The sequence below is a fragment of the Haemaphysalis longicornis genome, unplaced genomic scaffold (assembly GCF_048455015.1).
Source record: "Haemaphysalis longicornis isolate Haplotype H1 unplaced genomic scaffold, Haemaphysalis longicornis Haplotype H1 scaffold_2, whole genome shotgun sequence".
NCBI classification, from domain to species: Eukaryota; Metazoa; Arthropoda; class Arachnida; order Ixodida; family Ixodidae; genus Haemaphysalis; species Haemaphysalis longicornis.
In genome coordinates this window covers 214,125,062-214,149,478 of record NW_027526295.1, presented here as the reverse complement: position 1 = coordinate 214,149,478, position 24,417 = coordinate 214,125,062, and the positions used below count along the sequence as shown (strand labels likewise).

Here is a 24,417-nt window from a genome sequence, read left to right as displayed (position 1 = left end):
GCGCGTGTATACGGCGACAACGCCGCTAACACGTCACGAGGCCCCGTTGTTTTCTTCCTCCACGCTGCTGTTTACCAAAACAGATGCTGCTCGCCTCCGAGGAGCGACTGTTAGCGGCGCTTCTGGCGTGTTTCGGCGAGGAGCCAACAGCCGCATTCGAGCGCTGTACACCTCTTCATTGAGCTCAAGAGCGCTGGAGCGGCCTGTTATGCAAACGACGTTGGGCGCGCGCGTGTGCACTTATTCCCGCTGACGTTACGTTCCGCTCACGACTGGCATCGGATCGGGGAAAAAAGCTCTGCTACGATTGTACGCACAGCGCTGGATGCGTGTGGACATCGGCGCCGCTCTTCCGTATGCGAAGCAGCTCCGCGCGGTGGTGTGCGGTTTGCATATTTCTGCATACACACACACACACACACACACACACACACACACACACACACACACACACACACACACACACACACACACACACACACACACACACACACACACACGCGCGCACACACACACACACACACGCACATACACACACACACACACACACGCACGCACGCACGCACGCACGCACGCACGCACACACACACACACACACACGCACGCACGCACACACACACACACACACACACACACACGCGCGCGCGCGCGCGCAGGGATCGTCCCTGTTACGTCATCATAATAGTGACAGTCTCGCGTCACTTCCACGCGCTTTCCGTAGTTTCTACTTTCCGTGCACTGTCCGAAAGTCTTCACGAAACTAGTATGTACAAGCACTTTTTTTTTTTTTTTTCAGGAAGTATTCGGGCATAGAAACCTACTGGTTCATGTTAAAACCTTGGCAACATTTTGCCCAAAACGGTTCAAGTTGTACGAATCTTTGCCTTTTTTCGGTATCCTGACCAACCTCTCAGTCTCTCCACTCCACAATCACACTTACATTCCAACTCTTTTACCACGTGGGTGCTACGGGGACAGCAGGTAATGTTTCCCAAATGTAGCCCTTCTTACATTAAACACCGAAGTTGTATACATAGAAGCCCGAGCTGCGTGCATCAGCGCTTAACATGGCTCAAGACAACGGACAAATATTTTCGAAGCAGTCGTTGCACCCGATAGGTAAACTGCAGCGATGAAGGCAGGGGGCGTTTGCACCGCGCGCGCGCGCGGTGTCAGCCATGACTCAACGGTCAGCCATACCACACAGGACACCAGACGAGTGTCCGAGCACCGCAATCTCCTCGAAGTAGGGTAGTGCGGGCATGCTCGAACTACGTGCCACCGCGTTCACCTTCGCGGCAACGCGCGCTACCGCGCGTTGGGAGAAAGAATGCCAGAAACGAAAAAGATAAAAAAAAAAACGAAGACACAAAGAAACAGCGGCGCTAAGCGGACGCAGTGGGAGCCAGTAGAATGAGAGGGGTCACGCTAGAGAAGCCCGCCCGGGGAACTAACGATGTGCGCGGATAGCTGCGGGATCGCAGCGGGGTGGCGATTCAGAGGCACCGACGCCGGAAACAGGGCAGACCAGATGCCGAGGCACGCCCCGGGCGCCTAGAGTGAACGGAGGACGGAGAGAAAGGGGAGTGGAGAGGAAAGGTCGCGGGAGGAGGAGAGAAACGCGGTGACGGCGGCGGTAGCGGCTCGTTGGCGCTCGCTAGCTCGCTCGCGCGCGCCGGCGCGCGCGCTTTGGAGAGATGGAACCGTTCGGCCCGAGGCTGCGACGAGCGCGCGCGCGGGCGTCGGACACAGCCGCTTATTTTTCCTCCTCTGCTTCCTTCTCGTTTATTTATTTTTTTTTTCGCCGAGGCTGAGGCAGTTTCTTTGGGGCAGTTTTGCGCAACGAAATGGGTGGCGTGGCGGCGACGTTTTCCGGCCGACGGGGTGGCGCCGAAAGACACGACGACGTTTCGGGAGCGGACAAGGGGAGGGCTTGCGCCGACGATTGCAGTTAGCCGCAACGCTTTCAGTGAGAGCGCTAGAAGGAAGGAAGGACTGAATCAGGTTCCAGGCGATCCCGTTGGCTTATATTTTCCTCCTTATCCTTACAATCAAGCGGTTACGCAATTGAACATCCGGGCAAAGCAGAAACTGCGATTCCGCTAGCACTGCAGAAGTATGTGCGCAAAAAGACGCCTGCGCTTCATAGCGAGGCTAGCCGCTCTCGCTGTGCGCCGCAGTTTAGTCACATCGAAAACCAAGTCAAAGCTGTCGCAGCTTTATTCGCTCGCTACCCAGCGGCTTGTTACAGACGTCGGAGCAGACCAAACTCCCCCAACGCAGTTTCACCTCACTCGCGAGCCGAGATAGACGAAAGATCTACGGCAACGATCTGACTCTCCGATAAGCCCTAGCTGGCATGCAGGAACAGATATTGCTTGCGAAAGGGTAGTACGACTTATCCGGTTAAAACAGAGTTGAGAATGCTGACTTGGAGGTTCGACGTGACATCTTCCAAACGGTAAAGTATCGCTCGGACGGGATTTCATGTAAACCGCGCAAGAGAAACGAACACGAGGTGCGTCATCGGACGAGGCCGCTGCGATTCTATAAAATGCGTTACTCGTGGATCTAGCTAGAGCGGGCATGTCCGGAACACTCCGGGGTGGTTTTGTGTTGAGGCATCGTCTCCGCGCGATGACAGAAACCCTCACACAAAGTAGCCAAAGGCTCTACTAACTCTGTGAGGCATCCTTTTTCGCATTCTGCGCAACCTTTCTCGTCTTTCTACGTTGCGGCTCTGCATTTCGTTAAGGGCGTTGATATCGTCTGCACGGACCTACCTATATGACTTATAGTGTCATCGCTCGAAGCACCATTAGCCTTTACCACCTCGAGGTCGACACGTTTAAGATGGCTCCTTAGGCCCTCTTTCTGGCTGTAGCTACTTTCCACCTTCCGAGCGAGACTGACCCAAGTTTTCGTATTACTGCGCCAGGTGTCAGAGCAATCTACCTTAAAAGGCAGACGATGTCTATCCGGTTTAGCTTAACCTCACGACTGAACGTTTAGACTATCCGCCGCGGTGGCTTAGTGGCCACGCCGTTGTGCTGCTGAGCCCAAGAACGCGGGTTCGATGCCTGCACGCTGCTTTTCTGATTGAGGGATTTAGGGGAAAAGCGAAACGCCCGTGTGTCGAGATTTCGGTGCACGTTGAAGATCTCCACGTGGTCGAAATTAATGCGGAGCCCTCCACTACGGCGCCCCGCAAAGGCCAGGGGTAGCTTCAACGCGTTGAATCCCATAATCATATCAATGAACGCTTGGCTATAATATTTAGCCACGAAATATTTTATTGAGCGTTTTTACGGCGGCGACCGACTAGCGTAGCTTCGGCGCATAAAGTCGCAACTTCAAGCACTACAGGACGATGACAGCGGGAGCGACTGCATACGGCCGCAAAACGAAGGACCCTCCGCTCGAAATCAGTCGGTGACATCCCTTGACATCCTACCGCACCGTGCTCTCTCAAAGCCAAGGCAGCCAACTTGGGCGACGGGGATGAACTTCCGCAAAAGCCATTATATATACGCAAGAAAAGAAAGAAGCGAGCACATCGGTGGACAAAAGCGGCGGAGCGCTAAGTGCGCGTGCGGCGAAAACATCGAGGCACGGCTCGCCGGCTTTCCGCTTGACGAGCGGGCACAGAGCAGCGCTCTTCCATGACGCGCCTCCTCTTCGCTTTCCTTTGTATTCTCTCACCCCATCCGTCCGGCGCCAGAAGCGCCAATGTGGCGGGTGTAATGCTTCTCATCTTTATCCTTACCCGCCTTCTCTCTCTAGGCTGAGCTCCACCACGCTTACAGACCCAGTGAGAGCACGACACAACTCACTAACCCAGCGCTTCTTCAGTACGAACAAGACCTTGTGTTCAAGTCCCTATTTTTTTCATCCCAAACTCTCTCCTACGCAAAGTCAAGGTTGCCGACGCGACACGCTGGCGCGTCAGGTTCGTTGAACATATCGCGCGACAAGTCGAGAACTGTAGTTCGAGGCTAATCTATTTTGTTCCCCGCCTTTCGGACGCCTTTGCAGAGCGAAGCCTCTGGAGTCGCGCGAAAGGGCGGCGGCCGGATAAATTTTAGTTGCAAACCAGAGCCCGACATTTGTCACTTGTCTTTGTTCTATATGCGACCGCGTGCGGTCACTACGTATGACGCTGCTCGAATGCGACGACGGGTCATTTCTCCGAAAGTTTGACCTGCAGCGCACACTGCAAGCCAGCTTTGTGATTCAGTCGACATCATTCGCAGATAGGAAAAAAAAAAAAAGGGGGGGGGGGGAATCTGCCAATGAAAATATCCATCGGTTACACCCAGAATGTAAAAAAAGCGTGCACCTTCTTGCGATGGTTAACAGGTTTGACGAAAAAACCCTGGGATGGTGTTGTTCACACAGCACAGAATACAGCAAATAATCTGCTCACATTGAAATAAATATCAACATTAATCGGAGCCAGATCGCCAAATATTTTTCCCCGAAAGTAAACTTAACTCTTTGCTTTTCGCGTATGTGACGTTATGAAACGCACCCACGACACGCGCGTTAACGACGCAGCGCTTAGGCGCGTCGGTGGTCGAAGAAGAGGCTTCGATCGCGGGTGACACCTCATTTCTTCAAACAGAAGCGCCGCCTCGACGAACTCATTACAGCGGAGGCAGAAATGCTGACGGCGTGCGCGTTACCCGAGCATCGCTTGAACGCAGTGATGTGTATCAGGGCCCGGAGGTTGCGAAACGCTCACTGTAGTCTATACAGGTTCGACGGCCAGCTTCGCGCTCGGCGGACGCCCGGTACGGACGCTGGCGAAACGGAACGGCGGTGGCATGGGAAAAGCGAATGGGCGCAGAAAAGAGAACGGGGTTACAGACGGAGCAACGTTCTTTCCCCTGCAAACTTGGGTACTCCAAGAGGGATGCGAAGTACCATCGGCCTGGGTATACGGCGTGATGGTACACCACCTCACTAAACGAAGACCTCTGCACTTCGTTATAAGCGATATTTTGTTAAACACGGGTATGATTTGCTCGTAATAAGCAATTTAGTATGAGCAATTTCGTAACAAACGTAATAAGCAATTTTGTATAAAGCGATTTCGTAATAAAGCGATTTCGTTATGTGGCTTCGCTGGCCCTAGGCGAAACTGGTTTCGTTATAAGCGACACTTCATTAAAAGCGGCTACGACGTGCTATCTACACACTGCACGGGGTACAGTAAAACGGTGCGTATAAAGCATTTTCGCTAAACGAGCATTTACTGTATGTGGCTTGACTGGCTAACGAGCGAAACGGATTTGAGATATTACGCCCATCTGTGGTCTCCTCGTCCTTTTTCTCGCAACGCCCATCTGTGGTCTCCTCGTCCTTTTTCTCGCAGTTGATGTGCACATTGCATGGCTGCGGGGCCGCACAGGTGGCTTGGCTAAGGGTTAACAGGTGACGATTTAACCACCACCACCGAAAATGAATGGTTGGAGGACTATAGTTCATACCACAAGCTAGGTGCAGCACTGTGGAGGCTGCATTGTTGTCAACAGTGCGCCCACTGAGGGCGCCTAACTCGCCGTGAAAGGGGTCCCGAAAGGACATTCCCTTCTCCCCTCTCGGCAAGTGGAACCGCAAGGCCCCGACGCCTTTTGTCGCTTCCTTCGCGGTGAGTTAGGCGCCCTGACGGGGACAACAATGCAGCCTCCACAGTGCTGCACCTAGCTTATGGAATGAACTATAGAGCGAAAAGGTATCACGTAAAACGTGCGCGTGCGTTGTGGCGGCGGGGGACCAGGTGACACCCACGTTAAAAGCTTCGCCGTGACCGTAGTAAACCGGAAGAATGCGATTAAACGAAATGCTCCAAAGACAGCACGCTTAGGAAGGCAGCTTTTTCTGAAAATCCTATGCGCTGCTGCGCGATGCAACTACCCGTAGCAAAGACCATGATCACGATTATTATTGTTTACTGGCGTAATGCCAACGGAAGGCAAAGAGCGCCAACCATTATCAAAATAAGTACGAGTAGTGCAAATCTTATACTCGTTCAGGCTTAAGTGGTTTAAGAGACGGGTGAGCGTCGGTGTAAAGGGCGGAGTTGCGATAGCGGGTGTGATTTGATATAAGCTGTAAAACTTCAACCTCTGATGGGAACAAGTGCACAGGAGACGCTTATCTCCAGCTGGGAGTATCGTTGCCGCAAAGCGAATCGCTGATTGCGCCGCCTGCCTTTGACACACGCTGCGTGAATGACCTGTCTGGGAAAAAAGACATGAGCTGGGTAACTGCATCGCCCGCAGAAGACGGAAAACTAGCTTCACGGTGCGATTTCGACCGGGCACGACAGGCCTTCTGACGAAACGCCGAAAACACAAATCTTGCCTCCAGGTCGCGCGGAGCTTGAAAGTCGAGCTTCGTAACGCAGATTTCCGAATGAATGAATTAATTGTCAAAGAAAAGGAAAGTCCACCAGCAGGCGCAAATTTCCGAATACCTCCCACGGCTTTTTCTCTTCACCGTTTGAATGGGTCCCTAACTTGACCTTTAGTCGGCTTCAAAAAAAGTGCTGCAAGAAACAATCTGCCGTGGTTGGGTAACTTGACTCTAGTAAGCTGAGCGCGCTGTCTTTGTAAAAAAAGCGTTCCAGGAGGCACGGGTTCCGGCTGTACTTTGAAAGTACAGCACACACAGAGCCCTCCCTCCTTCGGAGGCACGGGCGGCGGAAACTCAATGACTGTTCATCTTTCGCTTCACGTACACACCGCCAGAGACGAAGAAGCCGGCTGGACTTCTCGTGCGCATCTGTTTCTCTCTCATTTTTGCTTCACCGCAATTCAAGGCCGCGCTCGTCTACGGGCGTCCGCGGCGCTAACTGCGAGCGCCTTGTCTGGAGGCTCCGTTGCGTACGCGCGGCGCCACGGGGCTAGTACTCTACGCGCGCTGTTTCCTCACTCGCTCCCTCGTGACAACAAAAGGCGAAATAAGGGAATAAAAGAAAACGAACGTGGCGTTTTCTGCTTCCCATCTTTGTGACAGGGCGCGCGGACCCGCCGAGGCGGCGGTTGCGACGCTGGCGACGGCGTCCGCCGCTCAGGCGGAAGTAGTAATCGCTGCGCCGCCGCGCAACGCTCCGCCAGCGTCGCCGATGCCATCGCCGGCGGCGGCTTTCTTCGCCGAAGCGAAGCCAACTTTTCCTCGAGCGCGCCGGCCAGAGAAGGCCTCTGGTGCAACGTCTACGCCGACGGTATAGCGCGGCCGGCGAGACGCAGTAAAGGGGGAGGAGAGACGACACCGCGAAGAAAAATGTCTTTCCCCCCGCCGCCGTCGCCACCGCCGCAACGAAGAAAAATGGCCGGAAGCAAGCAAGCGCTTAGGGCAGGCGCGGGCCCGACAACCGGTCGGACTGCCATGGATGCCCGCACCGGCCCGGTGTCCCGAGCAACGGTACGACGAAACGGGGCTGCGCGTCGTGTTTGACGTTAAGCGGAGGGCTTTAACAACAACAAAAAAAGATGCTGCAGTGTCCCCCTTACAACGCGCCGTGTTTTCTTACCGCGCGTCGGCACGCAAGCGAAAAGAGGACCGAACGGAAACGATGTCGCAGCCTCTGCTGCGACACGTTCTCAGAGGAACGTCGGTTCAACACAAGCTTCGTGCGGCAGCAGCGGAACGTTGCTGGGTACGCGACACACACACATAAAAAAAGAACAGAAAAGGGCATATCACTACGTACATCAAAGTTCAAAAGTACCCGGATTTTTTGCAACCTTTCAATGCCCGAGAGACCAGGCTCCCTATTGTCTTCACTGCAGAGCACCCGTGTGCAAACCGGCAAAGCACCAGATCGCTTCCCGTTCCCGCCTCGCGACGTAGAACGAACGCCATATCCGGCTCCAAAGACCGCTCGAAAAGTGGAAGACAGAGCGGCGCGATACGATCTCCGCAGCGCTCACGACCTTTCGAGAAGAAGAAGCGAGACAAAAGGCGAAGGAATAGGATCTCGCGCGAGGGCTAATCGCTCTTCGCGTCGTCGCTTTTCTCTCCAGAAGACGCGACTGGCGAGCTGGCGGGCGGGTCACCCAGACGCCCCCGCTGCCGTTAATACAGTGCGAGGGCCGAAGACGGCGGCCGAGGCCGTGCCCGGAGGGAGGGGGGGAAAGAGAGAGAGACGGGAGGTGGTGTTGCGATCGTGACGCCGCCAAATGCGAGATCGCAACAGCGGCGGCGAGTCGCGCACAGGGAAGGAAGAAGGCTGCGTCGGGGAGGGAAGCCGGCGGCTGGGCTTCTAGCGTGGCGATGCCAGAACAGCGTCGTGCGTCGGTGCACAGCGCAGCAGCGGAGCGTCCCCGGGGTCGCGGTCGTCTCGTTCGAGCCGAACAATAAAACAATGGGCCCCGGCGACGCCGCCGCGAGCGACGAGGGCAGGTACCGGCGAACTCGTCCGGCCGAAAACAAAGCCTATTCACCGCGCAGCCGGGGCTGCGGCGGGCCGCCGACAAGAGGCGCAAGACGCAGCAGAAGCAGCTCCGTTCTACGAGGCCCCCGCGTAGCTTGACAACACGGGACGAGGGACCGTGCGGCCTTTTTAAAAAACAAGAATGTGCGCGCGAGCTGCTCCCGCCGACTTCGTATGCACGGCCGCGAGCGAGCCCAGGGTACGCCGCGGCGACGCGGAAAAGGTCACTGGCACCGCTCCAGCGATTCCCACATGCGGGTTGTGCCGCGACGCGCCCGCGGTGAGCGGGCGCGCACCCCGCCGACGCAAAAAAGAAAAAGGCAAAGGAAGGTAGTAGCGCACGCTCCGCGAACGAACGGCGGCGGAGAGAAACGCCCGCGGGGCCCCCCCGGGAGGGTTTCCCGTGCGGGACTTCGCGCGCGCTCGCTGCTGCTGCCGCTCCGTGACGCGCCGCTTTCTCCCGACAGCCGCGCGCTGGCGGCCTTGGGTAGCAGCAGCCGTACTTGTACTGCAGCCGCCGCAGACGCCCGGGGGGCAACTAGAGTTCATCGCGGGCGCCGCCGATAAGCTTCGGCGGCAGAGCGCAGCGCCGAGGTCTTATTTCCCTCGCGCATTCTGGCTCGTCCGGAACGGGAGTTGGTGGACTAGTTTTTGCTGCCACCGACTTTAGGCGGGTCATCAAAGCCGAGGTTTGGGCAAGCCGTCAATGACACGTCCACACTTGAAAGAGCGCATAGCACTTGCTTCATTCGAGAAATCACTCCTTACACTAGCGTTTTAAATGCTGGAAAGCGTAATTAATACCCTGGGTTCGTCTTTCAACGATTTTTCGTGTCGTCTTACTCCGTTCTCTGTATCATGTACTCAGCACCGAACTTTCCGACATACTCCGGATTCGTGTTCACACATATACCGCCAATCCACAGTCTGAAATACTCCGGATTTGTGTTGACACATATACCGCCGATCCACTGTATGTCACAAGCGTGTACCGCAGTGGTTTAGTTCCATATAAGACCGCTACTCGGGCGAAGTGTCGGGATGGCCGAGTTGGGTCCGACAACGCCGCGACATAACTGCTGCTTTCAATCGAAGCACGTTCCTGGGACAACATGGCAGACCAATTTTGCCGTGAATTACCCTTCACAATTACTATTACCAGCATTCGGCACACCGACCACAAGGAATTTGGTTGAATCCGCCTTTTTTTCTTTTTTATTACGCATTCGGGAGTGCATGGCGCAAGACGTCACTAAAATTAGCGGTGAACTGATAGCTCCAACTTCCGAAAAAAAAAATGCCAGCAAGCCACCGGTTACGCATTACATCGTTCATTAATGATCAGGTGCCTACAACAAGGACCTAACGGTCTCTACCGATAAGGCTTACGTGGAACGGAGCGTTGTTTTAAACGTAGATCCCGTGCGAATTTTTTTCGCGCTTCGAGACATCTGCGGGCGCTTAATTGTGACCGACACATCAGCACGATCTACCTCCGTAAGTGCTATGCGCAGTGACCACTCTACAGCTTGACAAGTAGTACTGGTTTCGCCTCTCATTTGTTATTTGTAATGAAAGTGGTTATTCAACACGTTGAGGCTATCACCGCACAGTATGAAGCACGTTGTGGCGAAAGGGACACCGATCCAAAGCTAAACTTCCCGGAGCCTGTGCAACCGCTGATACCGAATATTTTCTAAGTCTTAACAAGTTTCTCGTAATTTAAACTTTACAGTTTTTCAAAGTTTATATTCTAACGCGAGAAAATGAGACTACAATCCAAGCGCGATGCGTTTTCGTATTTTCTGACTGCCTGCGCAGATTACAGCACCACCCTTCGCACACAGAACTACGAATTTTTTTTTCTCAAGTTCAAATTCTAACCCGAAAAAAAAAACCTTAGAACCGAATCCATGCCTTACTGCCTGTTTGACGGACTGTGCAGATCACACAGCAACCACCCTTTGCGCACAAATTGGTTGATTAAAGATTTTAGCCATTTATTCATTCTGGCGACGCCGGAGTTTTGAAAGGATGACCGCCCACAACTGAGGAACTACAGCGAAGCACGTCGTCACCCCTGCCAACTCTTAACAACTTGGGCTAATGTCAAGGCCAGTCTGGGTCCTCGGGTCACGAAGAAGACCGGTCACCAGCCGACGTGGTGAGGGCGGCGGCACTTACGTAAGACTGACTGCCCCTACACGCCCGCCCGCCCGCCCGTGGATTTCGAAACCCACCGCAAACGAACCTGCCACTCGAACTCCTCACCCCCCTGCGACGGGGTGTGCGAGCATCCTGACAGTTTCAGTGCGCTGCGTAAGGGTCGACGCTTTCCCAGTCTATTTTCGTTTTTGTTCTCTCTGAATTTTTGTTTTGTTGAAAGACGCCCTGCACGCGTTGCAACACTGCTTGACGGCTCGCCCACGCGCAAGCCGACTTACGCGAATGGCATAAACGTGGCAGACGAAGTGGGCGGAGAGAAACGTCCCCCTTTTACAATACACGTCACCCTGAAGCACGGAAGGTCTCCAGACGTCGGACAAACTATGGAAAACAGATGCTTGAATACTGCCGCCCCACTCACTATTCTAAGTGACTTGTACGATTCTAATCTCGACGTAACCACTACTTCTCTCAAAAACTCCTAAGAAAGTTTTGTTGAAATGTAAATGCAAACATTTTTGGTGTATCTTTGATATGTTTTTATTTTCTTGTTTCTCGTGTTTACTGTCCACATCTTCACATCCTTGCCTGCGGAAACTGCCCGAAGGTGGTAGTCAGGGCCCGTCAAGCTATTAACGGCTTTTCTCCTGATTACCGTGTGTAATTATTATTACGCAAAATAAATTGAAATTGAATTGAATATCCTGCGTATTTTCCTACTAATGGCCATGGGACGCTGCGATTCCTTGTAATCGTACAGCGGCAGTAAGCGGTGAACATATATGTCATGTAGCCAGGAAGGCGCAGTGCACTAATGCACAAAGCGCGAGTATTTTTGAAGACTCGTGTAACCTTTTTAAAGAGACTTTAGTCTTCAGTTTCCCACCGCTTACCGAAATGCGCCCCGCTATTATAGCGGAAAGGAACCGTAACTCTACCCCCACACGCTTTATATTACACCACGTTTAGCCGTCGCAGCTGGGTTAAAATGCGAGATTTCACTACGCCGCCAAAACTAGAAACACCTTTAGGGTAATTTGAACGCGACCCTATGCGCCGCTTTGCGGACATACTCTTCTGCGGCAAACGTTTACGCACGCAACCTTCGCAGTTCACTCGCAGGCTTCGGAAGCGAGCGGTTGCTGACCACAGCCGTAACCCTCTCTCGGGTGCGCGCACCCTAAAACATTTTGGCCACCAAACCTTCTTTAGCAATCACGCAAAACTTTCGTCGCTGCACGCCAAAGAACGCGGCTGACTCGGTACCGTTCCAGGAGGCACTCGTAGGATATCCGCGTGCCTTCGGGAAAGACATCGGCGCCAGGGAGATGTTCTCTTTTGATACAACGCGATCTAAATGGTGTTCGCGGGAAGCCCCCCTCGCGGCGTGCATGTAGATCACGCGACCGCCAGCACAATCAGCGGGGAGGCGACAAAAACGGCGGGGACGTAATTACTACCCCCGCGCCCTCCTGCTCCGACTCGCGCAGAACGCCGTCATGAATGACGCCGCCGCGTCAGGGGACAATCTAACCGCTGCCTCCTCCCCGCTGTCGAGCGTCGGCGGAAAGATAAAAATGAAAGCAACGGCAAGAACGGAAGGCCTAAAACGCTGCTCAGAGGAAAAACTGCCGGCCGCTGGGGGAAGGAAGGGAGGGGGGTAGTGCAATTTCCGCGTCGCCCGGCGCCAGCAGCGACCTTTGGTCGGCCGCTCGGGGCGGCTAGAGACAACAGCGGTCTGGCCTCCATACACGCGTCGAGCCACCCGGCGTCGAGGGCGGAAGCTCGGTAAACAGACGCCCGCAGCAGCACAGCGCCCTCCCCGATAAGAGCGAGATGAAACGGGACGGCCGGAACCGCGAGCTCGCGCCGCTATCGCCGCCCCTTATCTCCGCGGCGCCAGGGAGAGGGGTCGCGACACGGGCTCTTATCGAAACGCGCCCCGGCCCTATCCCCTCCGGACCGCAGCCGGGAACGAAGAGACAGGCCTCGTGCGGTCATCGGGGTTGGGAAAGCGGCGGGAATGGGGAAAAGGGGCAACCGCGAAGCGAAGAAGGACGCCCGCTACACGACGGCAATTAATTAAATTTGGGGGCTGGGCGCAACAGCTGCAGGGCCACTACGGGGCGTGCGGTAGCGGGGCGATGGAGATTAATTTGGACGCCGCGAGATTCTCTAGATGTGGGTTCAGATCTTGTTACACGCAGGTGGTTCCTACGTTCGTTTCATTTTTTGGGGGGTTCTTTGTTATTATTACGTCTGCAGGTATATCGGACGAGCTATGACCCACCACTCGTGCCAAACGGTACTGTAGCCTCGTTTGTATCAACAGGATTGCTCAATCAACGACGTGTGGCCGCACTTGTTTGCATTAAAGAAGGGCGTAAGGTGCGACGCGAACTCCGCCTCTCTCTTAATACTCACCACAAAGCTCTCCACGCCAACCAAGCAGCTGGTAACGTTCCGGGAATGTTTCCGCGTCTTAAGTCGTGACGGGCAACCCTTTGAAAACAATCTATTTTCACTCCCAAAAAGATCACGTTCAGATAGCTCTTAGCCGGCTAGCTTTTAAACAGACGCGCAACTAGAACAAGCAGGGTTGATAATTCTGTGCCGCGTGGACGAGATATGGCGATCAAGATCACCAGATTCCCACTGAAATGTGAATAGCGTTGCGGAGCTATTCCGATTCTTTATTTGCGTAGATACAGAATTACTAGAACGAGTGCGGCTAATAATTCTAGTTCCGTTCGGCCGGAACGACTGGAGATATGGAAAAAAAGAGGCAATCGAGATCACAAAGCATGCGCCATGTGAGTGAGCGAATAGCGTTGCGGTGCTTTTCCGGGCCTTATTTGCGTTGATACAGATTTCCCGCCTGCACGCCTGCTAGAAAGGTTACGACTGCCCGCGTACCTTCACCTCTCTGATCCTCATTCTGATTGATTGATTGTAGGGTTTAACGCGCCGACGCAACGCAGGCGATGAGGCGCGCCGTAGTGGAGGGCTCCGCATAAATTTTGACCACCTGGGCCGAAATCTCGCACACACGGGCGTTTTTGCTTTTCGCCCCCATCAGAAAAGCGGCCGTTTGAGCCTCATTCTGCCTTGATCTCTTTACAACCCCCATCAACCTCTTCCCTCGGCAGGATAAAACCAACTGGGCTGTGCGCGCGTCCTGTTTCGCTAAGTACTGTAGAAGCCGAGAGCTGTGAGGAGGCGATTGACGAAATGCGCTGACGAAAATAGTCACAATACGCTTCTCCGTGGGAGCAGACGACGTGGGCAAGGTTGCCACGAAAGAACAGTGTTGTCTGCGGATCTGGCCGCTTGGTTAGAAAAGATAGCCCGCCTTTTTCTTATTTCTTTTTTCTTATTTTTTTCCCTCTATCCCACTGCCTCCTGGAGTGACGCAAAGTAAAGAGTAGCGGTATCATCACCTTCCACAGAACCAGCCTGACAACATGCAGCACTGGAAAGAGACGCACGCACAATGCGAATGGCTTCCTTCTCGTGCGAAATATAGCGCTGCATTCTCTTTCTGTAGACACAGAATTTTGCGCGTCCAGCTCCCCCCCCCCCCCCCCCCCCCCTCCACGCCTTAAAGCAGAAAGCGCGGGTGCCCTGAAAGCAGGTGGAGCGGAGAAGAGGTTCACTGCTTGTGCACATCCGCACACAGCCGTCCCGTGGAATGTAAACGCTCTAACTAAATCATATCCGCTCGGTCAGCGCAGGTGCGAGAAATCGCGGCGTCTCTTGCACGTTATACAGTCTGAATGCCCGAGCAGCGCCTCACCCGATGCAAACTGTCCATGTCGAAGGAGCCGCCGTATTTGCGGCAATTGTTTTAGGCACTGCCGTTTTAAAAGGCGCGCATAATTAAGGGGCGCATCAACACTTTCTGATGTTTCGGTCAAGCTTTACGTATGCCGTCATTCTGGTGATTCAATTAGAAGTAGACACACGAACTGCTTAATATAGGGGCCTGAGCCGTCGTGCTGCTGAGCCCGAGGACGCGGACTGGAGATACCGGCCGCGGCGCGTTGTTTTTCTTTTTTTGTGTTGGTGGGGGCGATGAACGAAAACGCCCGTGTGTCGACATTTCGGCGTAAGTTAAAGGTTCTCGCGTGGTCTGAATGAATATCACGCCTTCACAACTCCAGCTTCTGCGCGTAACACCAAAATATCTTTTCGCGCTCTAAGCTCTCGAAAACCGTTGACCCCCGCCAACAGCGCGAAACGGATTTCTTTTCAACAGAAGCGGAAAGCATTTTTACGACTTCTGGGGTAAGAAGGCCGCGGCGGAACAGGTGGAAGCAAAGGAAGCAAAGAGAATGAAGCAGGCTCGCAACGCCTCGCACGCGCCGCAAGGGCGTGGCGAAACAGAAGCGCAAAACTGCGAGGGTGTGTATACGACTCGCCGATACGCGCGCCGGCATTGCGCAAGGCGCCCGCTCCATCGACGGCCTTGCAGAAGACTCGGAGAAGAAATAACGGTTTCTGTTTTTTTTTTTTTTTTTCCTTCTCCTCACGGCGGGCTGTTCATCCGATCGTAAATGCGCGCGAAGGCTCGCTCGCGAAACAGACGCAAAAGTAAGAATAGGCGCCACGTTAGGTCACGACGTTGCAGTAGTTAAGAAGGAACGCAGCTAAACTGCTGGAGTATAGCGAGTAGGTGCTCGGAAGACGAACAACTCGGTTGTACTCGTTCATAATTCGCACACTAAAACGAAACAGACGTTTGTCTTGAGGTGCGATGAGGATGACTTACTTGAGGATGAGGATGAAAACGAACGCTTATTGGGGCCCCGCTCGGGGCACTTTCGCGTGATTACTCAGCGATTGTAATGAAGCCTCCTTTACACAGTCGAAGGAGGAACCACATGTTGCGACCCGGATCACTTGTGTGCTGCCACGACTTTCTACAATACCAGCACGCAATAAAAACCTGCTGTTTTTGTTCTTTCAACTTGCCTTCGCCATGATTCCTTAAAGCAAGCTTTTTTTCCCAATCTTATCCGCGCTACAAGCTCTTGCAGGCGAGTCTTTTTCGCGGCGTTCAATGTCGACATGTACTGTATTCGGCTTCCGATCCGGTATAGACCGTAACGAATCTATGGGAACCGAAGCGGAAGCAACCCTTGGAAAAACGAAGCCATCTAGCTTATCCGCAAAGGTTTCCCGTTATCAAGCCGCAGTCAATATGTGCTTCCAAAACGAACCCGGTCGTTGCAGTACGGAAGCCAGGCACTTGCTTCCGTCTTTAAGCAGCGCGTTTCGCCTGCATGCATACGTGTTACGACGTAAAGCCCGATGTTTGCAACGTATCCTCGCTTCAAACAGAAACGGAAGCAATCGAACATTCCTCCTCAAATTCTGAGGCCTTGCGAGACGGCCTTCGCGGTACACCCGAGCATTTTTTTCCGCGCGGTTAAACGTGACGAAGATGAGCTGCGATGAATCTCAAATGCACCAATTTTTACGGTTTATAGCTCAGCGCGCTCGGTGATTCGGTTGTATTTGTAGGAAGTGTGACCATTATTACCACCTGGGAGGCGCCATTGTTTGTCTGACCTTCACTGAACGAAACGCCAAATAATTCGTTTATTTTTAAGACACGAAGAACTGGCGCTCATTCGAACCGCGCATTTGGTATTAGCCGTATTTTTTACTGGCTGGAACAAAAACAAAAAAGAAAAACGGGATCCGACAATAGTGGAAAGGAATTTGTGGATTAAGCAGCGAAAAAGACGGGAACTGCCGAAGCGGAGGTCCTTCTCCTCGGACGCCGCGATAAGGAACAAACCGCCGTCCCCGCGTCGTCGGCGGCCGAAGAGCAGGAGATGCGCCAAAAAAACCGAAGCGGCGACTGTGCCCTAAAAGAAACAAAACAAAACGGCTGCCGCTCACTGGTTCTTATCGCCGGAGGAGCGGACCGCCGACTGTCGGCGGTGCGTATCGCCGTACAGAGATGACGGTAGCGGTGCCGCCAACGCTCTGCACTCCGTGGCTTCGCCCCTGCCTCCTCCCTCCTTTTGAGCGCTGGACTCGACGTCAGCTTCCGCCGGCGCAACGATAACAAGTACGCTGCGGCGGACAAACGCCGCACGCATGCATTATAAACGGCAATCTTGACAGTTTCGCGGAAGCGCAGCCCGGTTGAGTTTTGGGCCGCGTCAACTACGCTACGCTGGTTTGCTCCGCCAGCCCGTTTTTTTTTTTTTTTTTTTTTTTTCGTTTCGCGAAGGTGCTCAGTCTGTTTCCAGACCGGCAGGACACAACCGCATAGTTGTGAGCCGGATGCATGTGTGTCGTTTGCGAGTTCGGGGAACAAGAACTTTGAAAAGGCTAATCTCTCCGCGTCTGAGTTCGGTTTCTTTCACATTTCATCATCGTGGGAATCCGGTGCCCCGACTACTGCCTCACAGTTCGGGTGAATCTTACGCGCGTTTAGGCCCAATTTGAAGCCAAGGACTGATGCGCGAGGCTTTACCTTGGCGGGCCGCTGGGTTGTGTAACCTTGGAAAATAACCTGTTGCGGTGGTTTTTACGTACACCACGCTGCAGCCACCCAGTTGACAAAGGGAAAAGGTCTACCGACGCCCTCCAATATAATATTGCTTTGGCTGACTGCGATGTCACCGAGCGGTATAAACCACCCACGGTACAACGCAGCTCGTATTCGCCCGTAGTGTTGCGAACCGGGGTAGCGTGGTCGTAGCGGGCCTCGGTGTCGTGCCAGGGCAGTCATGAGGACGAAGTTGAAGGAGAAAGAAAAACTATATCTCCATATCGGAGAACAGGCAGTATGCTCCCGCGCAAGCGAGATTACATAAACTGCTATAGGGTCCGTCCCCTTTTCCCTTTCTCTCTGCTGTTGTCAGGGACGCACAAATCTCAGAATCCATAGCGCTGAAAGTGACGCGTGACCCCCCTCCCACACACACACACACCGCCGAGAAACACGTTTCTTGCACAGGTCAGCTTTAGGATTGCCTCCGCTGAGGCAATCCCTCCTGGTGTCGAAGCCCCCTTTGTCCTTTCGATGTCGAAGTGCCGCGAAGTCGTCTGCGTTCCCCTCTCGTAACCTTCGTCGGGTGGCTCATTGAAGACATCTCCAGCGTCGTCAGACACGCCACAAAGGGCATGACAAGGATGCCATGCACACCGCCGAAGATTACCGTGCGAGGCGCCCAGCAATGCTTTTGTCAGCACCTCCGCTGACCGGTTGGTGCTCGAGGGGCCCCAAGGTCGCTGAAAGGGGTACTGCCCAGCAGCAGCAGCATAGTTCGCCATTGTGGACACGCCGGGTCGTCGTTTATAGACAGCAGGTTTTGGTGGTCTACCCGAGCGGAGAAGACGCGTTTCACAACAGTATAGACACGCAGAGTCAATGAACTCATCACGCGCTATATCGCACTTTCTCCTCTGTGCTATCAAACAGTCCACCTTCAGATGTAATTAATAAAAGCGCCTTCTGAATCTGTCCCGCCGACGTTTTTTAACCATTCGCCCTGCGGCTACGTCCCTTCTCTATAGTTACGCGCGGCGTTCCTTGTTTCCCCGCAGCAGCTGCACTTTTGGTGATGAAATCTCTACAACGTGCGTGGAAACGACATTAACAGCGCGTAAAATAAACAAGCACAGCTGGTTTGAATTGCTTCGGGGCCTTCTAGAACAGCGCGCCTGACATCAGCGCTGCCTTTAGCGCATCCGATCAGTGCTCACATTTTGAGCCATTGTAGTATATTGTCACGAAGCCCCCGTTCAGTTTGCGTTTTCTATTTTGTAGCATCCTCCTTCGGTCGCCTGCCCTGTTTTTTTTCTAGGAAACGCACGCGAAGTGCTTCTTTGCGTGCTGCCCGACCGAAGACGCGGCTGTTACGGGGAGCCATCGGCCCAGCCTGGGTTGCAGCGAAGCAGCGGCGTTCCACAACCCCCGTTGCGCCCGCACTGGCCGCTTTCGGGCTCCGGGTTCTCGGTGTATAGTAATAGTTCAAATGACCTTTCTGTCTTTTCCACTGTTTACTTTAGTGTGTTTTATCTGAACTACTCTCTCTACTGCACTAATTCTCCAAGCGCGCGTTTCGGGTTCAAACCTTGTGTCTATGTGTGATTGGTCCTTTTCACTTCGGCGGGAACATGGCTGATTGGTGTTAGCAAGCGTCTCCCCGATTGGCTGCAGAAAGCGCAGCCAGGATGCGCTTTTTTCCACGTGTCCGCATGAAGCGAATATTAACCCCCTCGGGCGGGTTCACGGAGCGGACGGCCTGCACCAGGGACTGATTCGAGAGACGCTGCCGCCCGTCATCAAGCCCTTTCGCCCGGAGACCGCGAACCAGTCAAGTACTCTTGCTCTATTGGTTGTTTTTCTTTCTCATTTTATGAAACAAGTGTATGTGTTCAAGTTTGTATGTGTTGAAGATCAGATAACGTCATAAGTAAAGTAAACCAGTTAACCTCAAAACTTCTTTTGACATCTCGACTTCTTCACCGCTGATCGTTATGCTACCGTAGTGGCAGTTATTGGACAAATTTCGTCGTTACAATATCATAAGACAGTCTCGCACATTTCAGCGCGGCTTAACTCATTAAAGGCGGTAACGGTATATCTGTCTTCTCTTGAGTTGTAGCTTGATTGATTCTGGCCATCGTATTTTAATAATCAGCCATTTCCACCATCTCGCAGCAACGGTGGCAATGGCTATTCACAACTGGTTAAAAAGAATGCACCCTTCCGTCTAACGACGACGATGGTTGAATGCGAAGCCTTCTCGTGACGGATTCTTTGGTTATCGTCTGAGTTTGGACTGAGTTTCGACCATGCCGAAATGCAGCAATCGGTTAGACGCCAGCTTCATAACTCAAGGGACCGAAGTTCGATTCCAGCCACGTGAAGCGTTTTTTTCTGTTGCTTCACCTGGCGTTTTCCCGCTACAGACGCCATCAGTGGGAACACTAAAGCTTCGATATAAAAAGAGGTGAACTACAATGATCACAAGTTTTTACTGACACCAGTAGGGAGAACGATATCTTCGCGCCGACGGTGACTTCAATTTTAAGTGCTTTAGACGTCCTACTATAACAGAAACCCGTGAAACAGGAAGAGAGAAACGGAAGCCAGAACGGTGTTTCGCGCACACTGGCTCTATTAGTGATTCTGATGTTTGCGATCACAAACTGTTTCACCACAGCGGATCTACATTTCGGGGTTTGGCGCATGGCGGGTGCGTTCGTAGGAGACAGACTTCAAGCGCGACGATGTCACCCAGGCTGTTTCCGTCTCCCAGCAAGTCATTCGAATAATGCTTCCGCTTTCGCGCTGTCATTGAAAGGTGGCATAAAATATAAAGTGAAAAGCGCCGAAATAACAAGGCGTAACATGGTAGAGAGCACCGAGACGCTTAGGGCAATTAATTCAAATGGCCCACGCGTTGTGCACAAACGGTCGCTTTAAAGCTGCGCCGCTGTTATCTATATAGGCAGGGAACACAACACGATGCGCTTAGCTTCTCCTCTGGGCTAACTAGGTGGGGAAAATGTTTTCGCCACTGTACGAACGCGACTTGAGTGAGGGCCGTCATAGTTTAGGTTTGGTCGATTCAGTTATTTCGGGACCAGGAAAAAATATAGAGAAATGACACTAATTTAGCCCACCAAGTTTCGAACCCTCAAAAAGACAGTCAGTAAATCCTGCACTATCCTTCACTAATAACGCTACGTTCCCCATTCAACGGATGCCGCATTCACTAAATGTGGGTTAATGCTAATCTCGCCAACTTCAACCAATAGGTTAATCCGGTGAAACTAATGTTCTCTACGTTACATGAAGCGCAGGTCTTTACCGTAGCGCGGTGTTACAACGCAAGTAATGGAAAAATTACTCGGGAAATGAAAACCTCGCTCTTCAAATCCTTACTTAGAGATCTCGGGATAACGCATCCATCACAGCACAAGAAATCTTTCCGCCGTCGTGAGCAAAGCCGAAGTCAGTGCAGAAACCGCCATTACCTAAACAAAAATATTCACCACCTTTCGAAGTAACGATATTACGCGCTTCAGTAAATTTAAGAACCTTGGGATCACCGTTGAACGCGTAATGTCTCGACATCACGCACCCAAACCACTCTGCACAATCCGCGCGCAAGAGGCGACACGGAGAACTCCTGTGGGGTGCAGACGCGGTCCATTCCCTACAATCGTAAAGTTAGTTCATATTTTTGGACGTAATCAAAAACGTGATTACTGGTAATAATTGCCAGACAGGCGAGCAGCGGCGTTAGATTCTACAAACGAAGTAATGCCGGACGTAGGAGCGCAACCATTTAAACGACCAAGCATAAACAGCTTTTGTTCGAAAACTTTAATGAATCATTACAGGGTTCTCGGAAAGTTTGACCACCGTACAAAGTAAATTTTCAAAAGTTTTCAAAGCTGAGCTTCAACGACTTTCCCGGGAACTTCCGACACAAATCGAGCGGCCGCGAGAACTCCGTCCCCATCCCTGTACAGCGGTCAAAGTCAACTAAAACTCCCTTGAACGCGAAGCAGAGTCGCTCTTGAGGTATGTGAAGGTCTACTTCAAAGACTGCGCTTCCCTGGAATCGAAGCTTAAAAGCCCCGAAACCCGCGATGGAGAGCAACGGAGCAGCCTCTTGCGACGGAACGCGCGCGGCGCTTGCGAGAAACCACTCAGCCTGTTTCGTAATAACGAAAATATTTCAAAAACGCGCGACAGTTAAGAAACAAAACTTCTCGCACAGCTTTATGGGAACATGCGGAATGTTCTAGGTTTTTTTGGAGACCTACAACAGCCGATGAGAGCGCAGCGACGACCATATACGGGGACCGGTCATCGCCGGAACGCAGCACACCAAGACAAGCGGGGAGCTTCGGTTAGGTCGGTTTCAGGGCGTGGCTCCAGCAGTTGATGGGTGAGGAACGGCCTAAGCCAGCTTTTACGGCGAATTTAACTCTTCAGTCGGCATCCGCCAACGGAAAGTTACAACCCCACACGTCACCAACATAAGGTCGCAATGAGATGGACGGAGGCGTACCGTCAAGCACAGGACCACGCGCTATCATACGAGAACCCGCCTGCCGTTTTGAAGTATGCAATCGGAAAGTCGAAAGCTGGATGGAAATGTGGCTTTGCTGAAATTGCCAAGCAAGTATTTTGAAGATCCGCCTAATCCGTGACCAATCGCGGCCAGAGGTTCTCAAGCGCAACTTCGAGTCGCTGGGGCACTTCTGGATCGCAGGCAAATGAGAAACGCATACAGCGCACAAAAACATTGCAGTGATAAGCGTTGTAAGAAAGGCAGTGCTAAACCTGCTATTTGCAAACATCTGGGATCGTAAAAACTGAGAATATGAGAGATTTTCCCACGGTTTCCAAGCGGTTGGCGCGTAAAAACGAGGGCTCTATGAAATTTTCCCACGGTTTGCAAAGCCTGTATACCGAAGAAAAAGGCCGAAGATGAGTGAAAACCTTGTAGGGGCCTACAAGATTAACCCGATGAGTTCATTCGTCGCACTGATGAGTACCTACATCACCTATATAGTCCGTAATCTGTCACGAAGACAGCCTTGCACGTCCGCCGCTGTCTCGAGACATTGACGAAGGAACATTGACAAAATAGCTAAGTTAATTGTTAGCCATCGGCACATTTTCTTCAACTTATGTTCCCCTAATTAAGTTTGCTTTAAGGCAAAACGTTTAACTCTACAAAGAGAAATTTCGCGGCACGCGCTGATAGAAGTTCGTGTCTGATTTGGAGAGAGGCCAAGTTTTCAAGATCATACCGTCACGTTTTAAACGATACTCAGTTCCTAAGTTTACAACTGCATAAAGACTTGCAAAGAGACTTCCCATGAACTGGATTTTAAGTGACTGTTGATGAGTCGCGTCCTCATAATTTAAAGCAGCAAGTGTGAACAAAACAAAGTAAAACTAAAATATATCTGCAAAAAAGTTTCCCGGCACTTACAGTGTCAGAGATGTCCTAGGCGTCAGTCGTAGACGACTTGACAGCAGCAGACGACGTCCAGGTCGGTGGGTGCGTTTCGTCCGGTCTTGTTCTCATTAATCCAAGTTGTGGCGTTGTTCCGAAAAACAAACAAAAAATAAACCAAGCACACACTGATGACAGGGCAGAGCCCTCAACTAACGAAACCACAGCCAGTCGCCGAAGAACGGAGACGCACAGGAAAACAAAAACACTGCGCGGAACGCAACAAGCCGCGGAAGAAGCGCCGAGACGCGGGCGCGCGCGCTCGGCAGAGGCGGCGGCGCAGCGGAGAGAGGCGCACTCGACGCGACGTCCGCACGCGCTGGGGTCTCCCCTGTCGAATGACCGGAGGAGCAGCGCTGGTGGTTTGTGTGCGCCGCGGCGGCGGGAGCGCGGGGCGAGCCGGGAACGGGCGGCGGTAAAAGTGATACGCGCCCGGAGAGAGAGCGCGACGCCCGAAGAGGGGACGCGGGGAGAGAACTGCCGCCGCTACCAGCCCTGCTGCCGCTGCTGCGAGGAGTGTCCGCGCGCGCCCCGGCGCTCTTTCAGCCGCCGCCGTGCGCGCCCGCTTGCTCGTTCGGGCCCTCCCGTTTTTCTTTATTTTTGCCGGGCTACCCGTGCGCAGCGCACGCCGCTCTTTTGCGCCCCTCCACCCTCCGCTTGCAAGGCCTCCGCGCTTCTCTACTCGCGCGTCGCGCCGCCGCGTAGTACTTGTTTTTGCGCTCGCCGCTTCTCCGCTTTTTTCTGTTTTCGCCTCGCCGTTCGAGGATTGAGCAGGCAGCGAGTGGAGGGGAGGAAGGTAGTGGGGGGCAGCGTTTTTATCTTCGGTCGCCTCGGAGCCGCGCTCGCTGCCTCCGCCGCGACTCGGTCGGGACACAGTGGGGGCAGTCGGGGAGGCGAGGGTGGGAGATGCGGGCGAGGCTGCTTGGCTCGCACGCGCGCCGTCGGACGCGCTCCTCGGGGTTGTCGGGCTTCGCGGGCACCCGAAGCGGCGGCCGCTGCCGTGCCGTCGCTCCGCTCAGCGCCTCTTCGCCCGCTTTGCTCCTTTATTTTTTTCTCCGGTGGCGGGCTGGCTCTCCTCGGGAACCGCGCCGCCGGGTGCAGCGTGCGTCGGGGCTCGTCGGCTCACTCGTCGCTTTTTCCCTCTTTTTCTTTCCCCTCTTGCGCTTTTAGATTGCTTCTTTCCCCCCTCGGCGGACCGCGCGTGCTTTCGACGGCGCTCGCTCGCCGGGGCTCGCCCGTTTCGGCGGCGCCGCGATGGTAATGAGCGCGGCGGCGGGCTTCGGGCGGATGGCTCCACGCACGCACAGCTACGCTGGCTGCTGCCGCCGTTGCCTGCGCTGGCTGTTTGCCCCGCTCCCCCACTCTCCCGTTCTCCGCGCGCGCGGCGTACGCGCTCGCTCGCTCGCATCGCGCGGGAGTGGGCGCGTCTCTTTTTCTTGCGCGAAATGAAACGCGTCGATGTTGGTTTCGGCTCTTTCTTTTTACGAGAGGTCGGTTTTTGTTTTCTTTCTCTCTCCGCGGGCAGATAGCAGACGAGCGGTGGCTGCGGCCGCTGCAGCCGTGCCGCCACAGGCGCGCGCGTGCCGTGTTTTCGCTACCGTCGTTTCGTTCGCGTGTGCAACGCGTCACTGTGATCGGCGGGCAATTGCTTTTGGCTTCAGTTTTTTATTTTTTTCGTAATTATTTTTCTCCTCAGACTGGCGATCTTCGGCATACTTTTGTATTGACTCCCGTCGGCCGTTTGTCTCGTTGAGAAATGAAACGAAAAAAAATGCCTTCGTGGCAGAAAGAATT

At 53.4% G+C, this 24,417-nt stretch overlaps 1 protein-coding gene across 1 annotated transcript in view; it reads right to left on the bottom strand.

Annotated features, from left to right (window-relative positions):
- The window catches only part of LOC144169874 (uncharacterized), a 70,554-nt gene extending 47,590 nt beyond the window's left edge, over positions 1 to 22,964 (bottom strand). The window contains exon 1 of the mRNA XM_077699282.1: positions 22,600 to 22,964. The gene's annotated coding sequence lies outside the window, so the exon portion shown is untranslated. The remainder of the gene's footprint in view (positions 1 to 22,599) is intronic.
- Positions 22,965 to 24,417: the final 1,453 nt, after the last annotated feature.